The following is a 10,550-nucleotide window of genomic DNA, read 5'->3' as shown; positions in this document are numbered from 1 at the left end:
CATAAAAGTCCTTTATTAGCCGGCTCTCCTTCAAGGCTTTATGCCTTGATAAGTAACACTCCTTACTGCACCCTGATGCCTCTTGGCCTTTGTATATGCTGCTCGCTCTGCCTGGAATGAATTACTTAAACCAGAAACTTTGATAAACAAAATAAAATCATTCTCATCTATTCACTAAAATAGAATTTCTTCTCCTTAGTCTTCCCAACTCCAGTCACTGCCCTCATCTCATGGACATCCTGCAGCAAAGCAAAATCTTATTTATTTATATAGACTCAGTAAAGTCTCACTTTCTCAGGGCAGCCTCTGTGATCACGCCTGGCAGATTCCGTCGCTCTGTCCTTTGTGCTCCAATGCACTCTGTAAAAGGGCTATGCTAAGGCTTCTCAATTGCTAAGTCTATTATAATTTATAAATATAGTATTCTTTCTGTTGAGGACAGAGACTGTGTTTTGCCCCATTCTGGAGTCTCAATAACTCCAGCACCTAGCACAGTAGATGGTCCAAAGACATCAAATGATGTTGTTGACTGGTAAAACCGATGAATGAACGAAGGGGTAAACAAGTATCAAATAATAGGCGGTAAGAAAAATAGTTCGGGCTTTAAAGTCATTTGCAACTTGGAATTCTATTTTTTGCTACATGACTTTCCAGTAATGAATAATCTCCAAGGACATGTTTTATTTGGTCAGCAGTGTTTAAAAATTTTTTAAATGAATTTGGGCGTATATTCTCTCTCCAGTATCCAGGCTGCTCCATCCATTTTTGTGTGGCTTCCACCAAACTCACACATCCACGTCACCATCCGCGCTCATGAAAGCATGTGAGTCAGCCACCAGCTTATCTGCTCCTCTGGACCCTGATCCGTGGCTCCTGTTGCTCAGCCACAGCTCTTGCACTCTGTCCCACTTGCTGCCCAAGTCATGCCCTCCACCTCCCACGGGCATCCTTAGATGTGGACGTAAACATTCCAGGTCTCTCAGAATCTTCTTTGGCACTCGCCTTGGGCTTCTCTGGCTGAGTTTGAAATCTGCTGCTTCTCTAGCTTGGTGCCTCCTCATGGTCCCAGTTCAGCCTTCTCCTATCCCCCAAGGCTTGTAGGGCGATCTTTAGGGCACAGACACCGGCTATGACACATTCAAACTGTGTGACCTAAGAAGAGTCTCTATTGCCAAGCCTTGGTTTCCTTATCTGGGAATAGGAAATCAAACTTTTCCTGTAGATTTGTTGGAAGAGTTAAATGAGAAAGAATAAGTTAAAACATATCATGCAATTTTGGCAAACTAGTAGATCCTTATTAAATTCTATCTTCTTCAAGTTGGTTAAGGCAACAGAGCTCAAATAACATAACCAAAGAATTATTTATTAGTAAGCTTCTACTACGTGTTAGTCTGTTCAAACACAATATTCAATGAATCCTTACAAAATGACAACCACAAAGTGTGAGTTAAAGACTATTACTTTCATTTTACATAATATGAAATTGAAGCTCAGAGAAGTTAAAATATTTGCCCCTTATGAGAAATGTCGGACATCAGTAAGGAATGCTTTTGGCTACAAGCAATAAAAGTATTTTTTGTCACATTCCAAGGAATCAGACAGCTGATACCCAGGATCGAGTCAGTGATTCAACCATATAGGGGTGCTAGGCCGGAGTCCTGGCATCTTCTTGTCCTCTCCACCTTAGTCAGAAGATAACTACAACCATTTTATCCATTTACAGATCCAATACAGGAGGAAGTAGGGGTGGTGGCAAAAAGGAAATGACTTTCTCCTCATGTTGTTCTGTCTTTTTAAGGAAAAGATTTCCTAGAAATGCCCTGGAGCCTTCCCCTTACAGCCTAGTGGACAGAACTGGGTCACACGGCCTAGTTGGAAGGAAGGCTGGGAAAGCTGGAATCTTACTTTGTCAAGCAAGATGAGTCAAAGTCAAGGAAGATGAAGAGAGAGAAGGAGACTGGGAATGGGTGTCATGTGAGCCAAACAAGTGTTTGCCACAGGGAGATTGGGAAAACCAGGATTCTAGTACAAACCCGTTTGACTCCAAAGGCCACATCCCTTTCATTACTCTATACTATATCTTTTGTTATGTGAATGTAAATTATTTTATAGCAATTTAATATATTAGTAAAAAAATCCAAACTAAGGTCTGTATTACTGTTTTGAACTCTTTCAGACAAAGTCTGACTTCTGTCTCCAGTGGCCCTATGATAAAAATGGCATGTTATAAAGAAACGATTGTACCTTTATGGAACAGGTATATTAACTCTCTTGAAAATATGTTTTCTCTTTGATATCAAATACGAGTGATGTTATAAAGCAGGTGTCATCAAATTGGCAACAGACTTCAGATATATTTAAATTAGAGGAGGATGGCTTATACACTTTTAAAAGATCCATTTTATATTTTTGATCTTAAATTCATGTAACCTAGGTAACATGTTTCCACTACATCTTTCAACCAAATATGTATTCAACATTTTCAAATTTTAAGCCAGAATCTTATTCCAAAGGATTTTTGTGTTTGAAGACTAGAAATGCATTTCAATTTATTTTAGTAATCCAATGATATTTATCAAGATATGAATATGTAGAAGACTTGAATATTTCAATCAAAAATTTTAAAGATAAGTATTTACTTACTAAGTCAATGTCACTGTTGAAATGCAATTCAGATACAAGTTTTATTTCAAAGTTAAAATTGCCAGTCATTCAGTTTTGCAAGAGATAACTATATTTGCTTTATTAAAGGCAAAGAGAAATGAATGTTTGTTTATCTAAAAATTAACAAAGAGGTTAGTTACTTTAGGACATAAGGAAACAACCCCCTATTTTAGCCTAAAAACTCACCATGATTAACTACACTAATTGCCAATGATTGAGTAGTTTCTCCAGTTTAATATTTTAGTTTTGATTTATGGAATCACCTTCTCTCTTATCGGTAGATAAGAAAGGGGCGGATTATGAATACTGTGCTCAGATTTGTCATCTAAAAACAAGACATTTATAAAAGAACGTTAAAGCAATGTTATCCACAGGGGTGCTAAACCCCCCCCCCCCATTAAAAGAAATTAAAAACCTTCAAGTATCTGAAGGAAACAGAGTTTATACTGGAGATGGTTACCAAATACCAAATGCTAAGTACGGTTATTGATCTCAGAACTGCCTGGTAAGCAGTAGTAGTTTAAGGCTGCGTTCATCAAATCTGAATCCAGCTCTTTGCAACAGAAAAGCAACTAAGAGTAGTTTCACTAGATAACAGCGTATCGTTTCACACAACAAGAGGTTGAGAAAGAGCAGTCAGGGCGGGGATGGCACCTAAGTGGTTTCATCAGGGGTCCGGCTTCACTAATCCTAAGGTGAAAGCCTTCATCCTCATGGTCACAAGGTAGCAGCTTTCACTGCCAGATGATCAGTCTCATTCCAGATGGGATGAAGAAGGAAGGGAGGCATGAGTTCTGGCCAATAGTCCTAGAAACACCACTGTGAAATTTTATAACATAATATTAAAACCATCGATCCTACTCCTCTCATTTTTAAGTGAAAAAACTAAAACACTGTGAGATTGAATGGCTTCCCCTAGGTGGCCCAGCTAGTTATATTTAGAACAAGAATAAGTCCTTTTAGTCCTTGGGCTGATGTCATTTCTATTGTGCCCACTACTTTCTGGATGTTGGGTGGGCTTCCTTTGGAATGCCAATAATGATGGCATTGGGGACCTCTCCATGTCTTGAAGGAGAGAAGCTAGAAAAAGTTTGGGTCACTGGCTCATAAGAACCTTTATAATAAGACAACAGGCCAGTGTGGCATCCTTCTCTGTAATCTCATCCTTCTCTATCATCCACATAGTCAGCTCTTGGTTCCTTGGCATCAAAAGGCCAGAGCATGATGACATCTTGGTGAACAGAGCAGTGGTCACAGTTATGAGGATCATGGTGGTGAAGGGGGCGGAGGCTATATGGTGAAGGAGGTGAGAGATGGGAGTGGAGGAAAGAGAATCCAATTCATTTTAAAATGTGGAGTTTCTTGGCATCTATTTTCCTCAGCTTTGTGCACCACATCAAAGCACGGAGACACACGCAAAGGTCTTATTTGACATCCTAGCACTACCCAAATAGAGAAGAGAGCTCATAATTGTCATTGAAATTATATAGGTGACCTAATACTTTGACCACAACAAGCAGACTAAGTAGTTCTAGTTTGACTGAGATGAGTATTGAATTCCTGTTATCAAAATAACTGGGTCATGCAGCTCAACAGGATGACTGTCAACTGAGAGTGGAGGCATATCATTACTCAGAATTCTACTTGACGAAGCTGAAACACATCCGGCTATGTGTGGCAGATGGCCGCAGCATGCCTTCATGCTTGGTCAGATGTTATTAATCTATGACCAAAGGAGCAGGTGGCATCCAGAGACCGCACGATTTCCTTCCCAAGTCACCCGAGATACAGAAAAGTATCAACTGTCTCAACACGTTGGCATCTCCATAGTGCTTACTTTTAATAATTGTACTTTTTGAGTAAATGGAAATGAGGAACTGACATTTTATCTCCATCTTCCTGGTATCTAAGAGAGACTCCATAGAATATTTAAATAAGTAATCACTCAAACACTCACTGGACAAAAGTAATTCTAAAATAGGACATTAACTCCATAGTTAAGGGAAAATCCGTTACACCTGAGCAGTTCTTCACCATGAAATATGTTTGATTATGTTTTATAGCACGAATAGGAGTTTTCCAGGTATAAAGCATTCAGCCAAATGTTTTACAGATTAAGGTGCATTAGGAATGTAAATTATTCTAAACCAAAGACAATTTCCTGTCTGGTTCACTTCTGTGCAACCCTAGGATACCAACCCAGGACCTGACAGGTCAATACCTCTGAGAGTCTTCCTGGAGGAAGGCTCCTAAGAGGCCTCGTTGGTCCGCATTGGTACATTTCTGTAAAGCAGTTAAAATACCAGCATCGCAAATTAAAACCTTAAATTTATTACCTCCAGTTATTAAAATGCCATGGTCAGATACTATTCAGCATCACCCAAATAGCTTTCCTTTCATGTTATTATTTGTATTAGCGAAAGCCATTTAAAAATGAAATCCCATTTCAATTTATCTTTGTGTTTAGACTGTTGTTCTAGCCTAAGAAGAAGAAAAAAAACTAATCCCTGTACAAATGAAAATTGCCTTTTTGTGTTCTGAACTAATTTAATCTAAATTGTTAACTCTGCAGAAGGCGCGTTCAGAAGAGAGAAATCGCATCCCAAGGGCTAGACGGGTAACGGGTTTATCTTACTTATGCATCTGGTGCCCTAATTCAGGAGCACTGGAAACCGGACTGACCACTCAGAGCTCACAGCCGGCAGCAGCCTCCTTTCAGGCAGTAAAGTCTGCAGTGGCAACGCGAGAAGATAATCAGCCCAACTCAGCAGAGTGTCCGAGACAAACACAGAGCAATGACACAGAACTTTTGGAATTGGAAAGGAACAGCTGTCCAATATCCTGGGAAACGGCCTGGAGTTGAAGTTTGGGAGGTTGGATGGAGGCAACCTGGAAAGACAACACCCTCCCTCCCCCAGCTGCAAAGGGAAAATACAGCATTCACAGCAAACACCTCTGAATCCTAAGTATGAAGTCTGTTTTTTCCTATCATGATGACCAAAATCTGTTTATCTGTGTGTTTTAGACGCACCTCTGCAAAAATAAACACACGGCTGTTAAAGATTTCTATTTGGAGCTAAATACTGAATGCTCTCTTAGATGAATCTACCCAAGATCTGTGTCCCATTAGGTGTCAACAGAAGCCCCCACATCAGTGCCCCAGCTCACTTCTTTTCCGCTCCCCATGTAAAGCAGCATCCTATGTGGGAATCAGAAACCAGACCCTGCCAGGCCTTTTAAACACCACCATATATCTCTAGTCTGTAGGGAATTCGTTGCCTACCACTCTTCCTCTTAGCCCATGACCTAGACAGTTAGAAAAGTCCATTTAACCAGATTGTGGTAAAATATTTCATCCTAATTTGCTCTCTAATTTTAACTGAGTTGAAGGAGGACACAGGGAAGTCATCACTAACATTTTCCCCAAGCCTAGACCTTGAACAAAGCGTCCCAGGCAAGTTGGTTCGTGCCTGAATGTTTGTTTCGCAGCCCTTGTGAAACTTCTCTCAAAGTAAAGCTGTTCGACAGGTTCATGCTTAAGAGCCTCAGTAAACGTCGTCTTAGCAGCAATTACAGCACCTACTAAAAATAATCCACAGAGCCATGCGAAGTGTGCGTGAAGGTGAACAGTTGGAATGTTTCTGCCTCCTGTAGGCAAGATAAACAACTTACTGTGGTTGATTAATTCAACAAAACTACTGAACACTTGATTAACTCTGAAGCAGCTTGAAATTAAATAAGGAAATGTTTGATGTGCTGTAGCCACCACGCTGGGGTTTTCCCCTTGCTCTTTCAGGAAGCCTACCTTTGCCCGTGAATGCAGTGTGGTCGGGACTGCAGGACGTGGTCTGGAATCATGTCCTCACTCTGGCCTGTCCTGGCACCTTATCGTAATGGTGCCTTCAGCAGAAAACAAAGAGCCTGAGCAGACACCAGATGGGAGCAGCCCATCCAGCACAGCAGATGATGTTCACCTGATAACACAAGATCAGTGAGGCTGCAAATACAACGTGATGTGGCTGCTGAAAATTGGGATTGTTCAAGCATCTGCCACTTGCTCGTTTTGTAATCTTGGATGAGTTTTTCACCTCTCTTTGACAGTTCCCTCCTCTGTGAAATGTGGACAGTATTTCATGAGATTCTTGTCAGGAGCAAATAAGATAATACACAAAGGACTCAGCGCAGTGACTGGTTCACAGAGGGTGCTTTACAAACCTTGCCTTTCCATTCGAATCAGATAGCCCTACCTCCCTGTGGCCGGCTGAAAAATGAACCCTCAAAGAGGTATCCATATCCTAATGCCTGGAGTCTGGAAATGTAAATTATCTGCTAAAAGGAGCCTTCGAAAATGTGATCAAGTCAAGGATTTTGAGATGAGGAGATTTTCCAAGATTATCTGAGTGGGTCTCAAGTCCAATCACAAGTGTCCTTACAAGAGAGAGGCGGAAGGAGAACACACACCCAGAAGAGGAGGCAGCAATGACCACAGAAGCAGAGATGGGAGTGATGCAGCCACAAGCCAAGGAAGGCCAGCAGCCACCAGAAGCAGGAAGAGGCAAGAGGGATTCTCCCTTTGGAGGGAGCACAGGCCAGCTGACAGCTAGATTTGGGCCCAGTGAAACTGATCTCAGAGTTTGGCCTCCAGAACTGTGAGAGAATAAATTTCTGTTGTGTTTAGCCACTAAATTTGTGGTAATTTGCTACAGAAACTACAGGAAAGTAATATCCTCACTAACTTCATCAATGTCATACGTTGCAGTACAGACATTGCCACCCTCCATTCAAGACCACCAGCAATTCCTTTCACTGTCCACAACGATGACCATCTTGGCTATGTCATAAAATACAGTATACTTTGGTTGTAGCACCCAAGTAAGAAGTGTCTGTCTTCCCTTTAATTGCATATTTTTTTACCTCAAAGGAGAGAAAATCCTCAGGAGTTGGTAACATACTGCACCATCAATTGTGTTGGTTATGGGACTTTTGGGTTCTACACAACTGGATTCCAACTGAAAACTCACCATTTGTTCGCTCCCAAGCCCTTTGTACTAGGGTAGTACTAGCAATGTTCCAGAGCCTCTGGCTGGGTAGGCAGCACCAGCTTGTCCTGGGAAGAAGAACGTATATTTTCTCCTAAATTGGTATTTCCATGGTCATCTAAAGAATTCATTGAGATGATTTTAAGTAATACAGTGATGGTTTTCAGCGGGTACATGGACAGAGAGTTAAGTAGTGTCATTGCCTTTCCAATTCTCTTTTCATCCTATTTACATTAAGGAGAAAGTCTGATGGTATTTATATTGATTATGACCTCCTATTTATGGCACAGTTTTCTTTTTTTTTAACCTTTTATGATAATCATACAAATTTTCGTTCTTAAACAAATGTATTTTAGAAAAACTAATGAATCAATTTAAACAAAAGTATTAAATAAACAACACTCCAGGTGGTCGTAGGAAAAATAGTCCCCAAATGCTTAAAGTTAGGGACACACCACTCCAAAAAGAGTAGTCCATGAGAGACTGCATCCAAATCCCCAATTTCCCAGACCATAAGACACTTAACACCAAAACCTTAATCCCAGCCCTGTCTAGGTCCTAAACTGCTCTCAGGAAGTTCCAGTAGATTCTTCCAGTAGATCTCAAAGTGTGATTGAAGGCCTCTGTCCCACTGGGAAGCACTCTGAGCATTCACACCATCCTGCTGAGTCAGGCTCTGGCACATCCGAATTGTATCCTTCACCCACTCCCTGGACCGTTTCCAAACCAAACAGTCAAGAGCGTCTTTGTCAAGAGTAAATAAATACAATTCTTAAATTAAGCAATTGTCCTATATGATCTTACTACTTCCTATCCTTCCAGAAATAGAAAGGTAATTGGCTCCTATATTAGCTATCAGAATAAATCGTGTGGCAGAAGGGACTTGTGTTCTAATGGTCACTTTAAAAGAAAAATTCAGTTCAGTAATCTTAAATTATTCAGGAGTCAGTAATTACAGTAATTTTTACATAGAAAACAAAGCAAAAACAGTTAGATAATTTTGGTTGAGTCATACTTCACTCTGGTAAGCGAAAAATGATAATGATACATCTATGGTTTATTTTTCCCTCTATGAATGATTACAAAACTATACTCCAGTATCTTTAATGCACAGAAAAAGAAAATTACTTCCAGTCTTTTGGGTACTTATGTTACACTCAGATGTGCAGAGAACATGTTGTTCCCTTAACTTAACAGATTCAGCTTCCCTCCTGAGCCCCGTCTACAGGTGGCGGAGAAAAAACTAAATTTTAGACCAATAGAGAAATCCCAGGCCAAACCCATCATTGAAACGTCAGCTTAGGTCACACGACCTCGTTTTAAGAAAGGCTGTTCTTGATCACCTACCTTCTCCCTTCCTTCCTCAAGTTGGCAGAGGGCATATGCTAGAGACTGACATGCTTATGAAGCAAGAGGTGAAGGCGGTGGCATATACATATCTGTGTTCCTTGTGCAACTCTCGTCATCACTGAGCCTTCCAGCATTAAACAGTGAAGATTACTCTATCACTTACCTACCTCTTTCTTCAATCAGGGTTCCACAGACGTCTCTGGTTGACTCTCGTTGGCATTGTGGGCATCCTGAGGCCTGGCCCAGGCAGTTTGCACTGTAGGTCATTGGACCCCTTCACTGTTCACGATGATCATCCTCCAGACTCTGACACCAGGTTGTCAGTTTTCAAGTCACTGCTTACTATCTGTGACCTTGGGCCGGCTATTTAATATCTTTGTGCCTCAGTTTCTGCATCTGTAAAATGGGGAAGGGGATGATAACAACAGTACCTACCTCTCAGAGTTGCTATGAGGATGAATTAATAAAGATAAAATACTTTGAGCAGTATTTGTCACATATAAGTGCTCTATAAGTGTTTATTGCTATTGTTGTCATTGTTGTGCTGGAAGGTGGTCCAGCCAGAGAGTCAGCTTACCTCCACCTCCCACGGGAGCATGTGAGACCCTCCAGATTCTTTCTAGATCACACACCAGCCAACAGAAGCTCAGAGGTCTAAACGCACATCTTCCTCTCAGGCTCTGCCCTGGAGCCTTCTCAGTTGTGACCAGCTACAGGTTAGCAGGAGAGCAGGCTGTAAGGCAGTCTTCTCCTAGAATCCCAAAACAAATCGAGAGAAAGCCCTGCCCACATCATCCCCCTTGGTTTGTCGGGTCACCAGGCCCAGGCCAAAGCCAAAGAGAGGAGCTGGGACTCAGTCTCACCTTGTCTCTCTCACCTTCTTCCCTCTCCCACGATCCTTCTGAAACTGCTTTCAGGAGCTTTTCTTTTCCTTTTCCTTCCTTTCTTCCTTCCCTTGCATCAGATCTTCCTCTTTAAGATGCTAGCTTTGTCGGGTGTGCCACCAGGCTGGACAGAGTGGAGAACTTACTAACAAATAGACGTAAGTCAGGAAACTTTCAAAAATATCATGCACATTACGCTAGCTTATAACCTAAAAAACAGCAAGAACCATCTTCAAATAGTCAGTGATGAAAGGAAAAAAGCAACAACAACTATACAGGGTTGGGGGCTGGAATTCAAAGAAGTAGCAGGAATCCGCTGTATTTCAGTCCATGGAAGTGATTCCCTGAAGACAAACCTCCCAGATCCTCCCCCAAGGATACTTGGGGAAGGAGGAAACATTTTAACTAGAAATAAAGTGCTGATTCCAGGTAACTATAAACTAAGCTTTTCTGGGAAAATTGGCTATAAGGTGGATCTTTCAAAACTGTGATGAACAAAACAGGAAACACAGCACCTTAATGAGAAACAACCTGGCATCAGGGTTCCTCACAGACCCTTTCTGCAGGAAATGCTAGTTTCCAGAGTTCATGATCAGTAAGTATTTATTTTTAT

General features: G+C 41.2%; 1 long non-coding RNA gene across 1 annotated transcript; it reads right to left on the bottom strand.

The window, feature by feature from the left end:
- Window positions 1-240: 240 nt before the first annotated feature.
- On the bottom strand, window positions 241-9,804 carry LOC138918267 (uncharacterized). Its single transcript, XR_011427385.1, has 4 exons — window positions 9,631-9,804; window positions 9,221-9,449; window positions 7,686-7,771; window positions 241-1,216 (listed from the first exon to the last, which is right to left on the bottom strand). It is a non-coding gene; the product is annotated as an uncharacterized lncRNA (long non-coding RNA).
- Between the last annotated feature and the right edge of the window lie 746 nt (window positions 9,805-10,550).

This window comes from Equus caballus, chromosome 16, assembly GCF_041296265.1.
Source record: "Equus caballus isolate H_3958 breed thoroughbred chromosome 16, TB-T2T, whole genome shotgun sequence".
NCBI lineage: Eukaryota > Metazoa > Chordata > Mammalia > Perissodactyla > Equidae > Equus > Equus caballus.
Note: the sequence above shows the minus strand (reverse complement) of the source record. Positions and strands in the feature narration are given on the sequence as shown.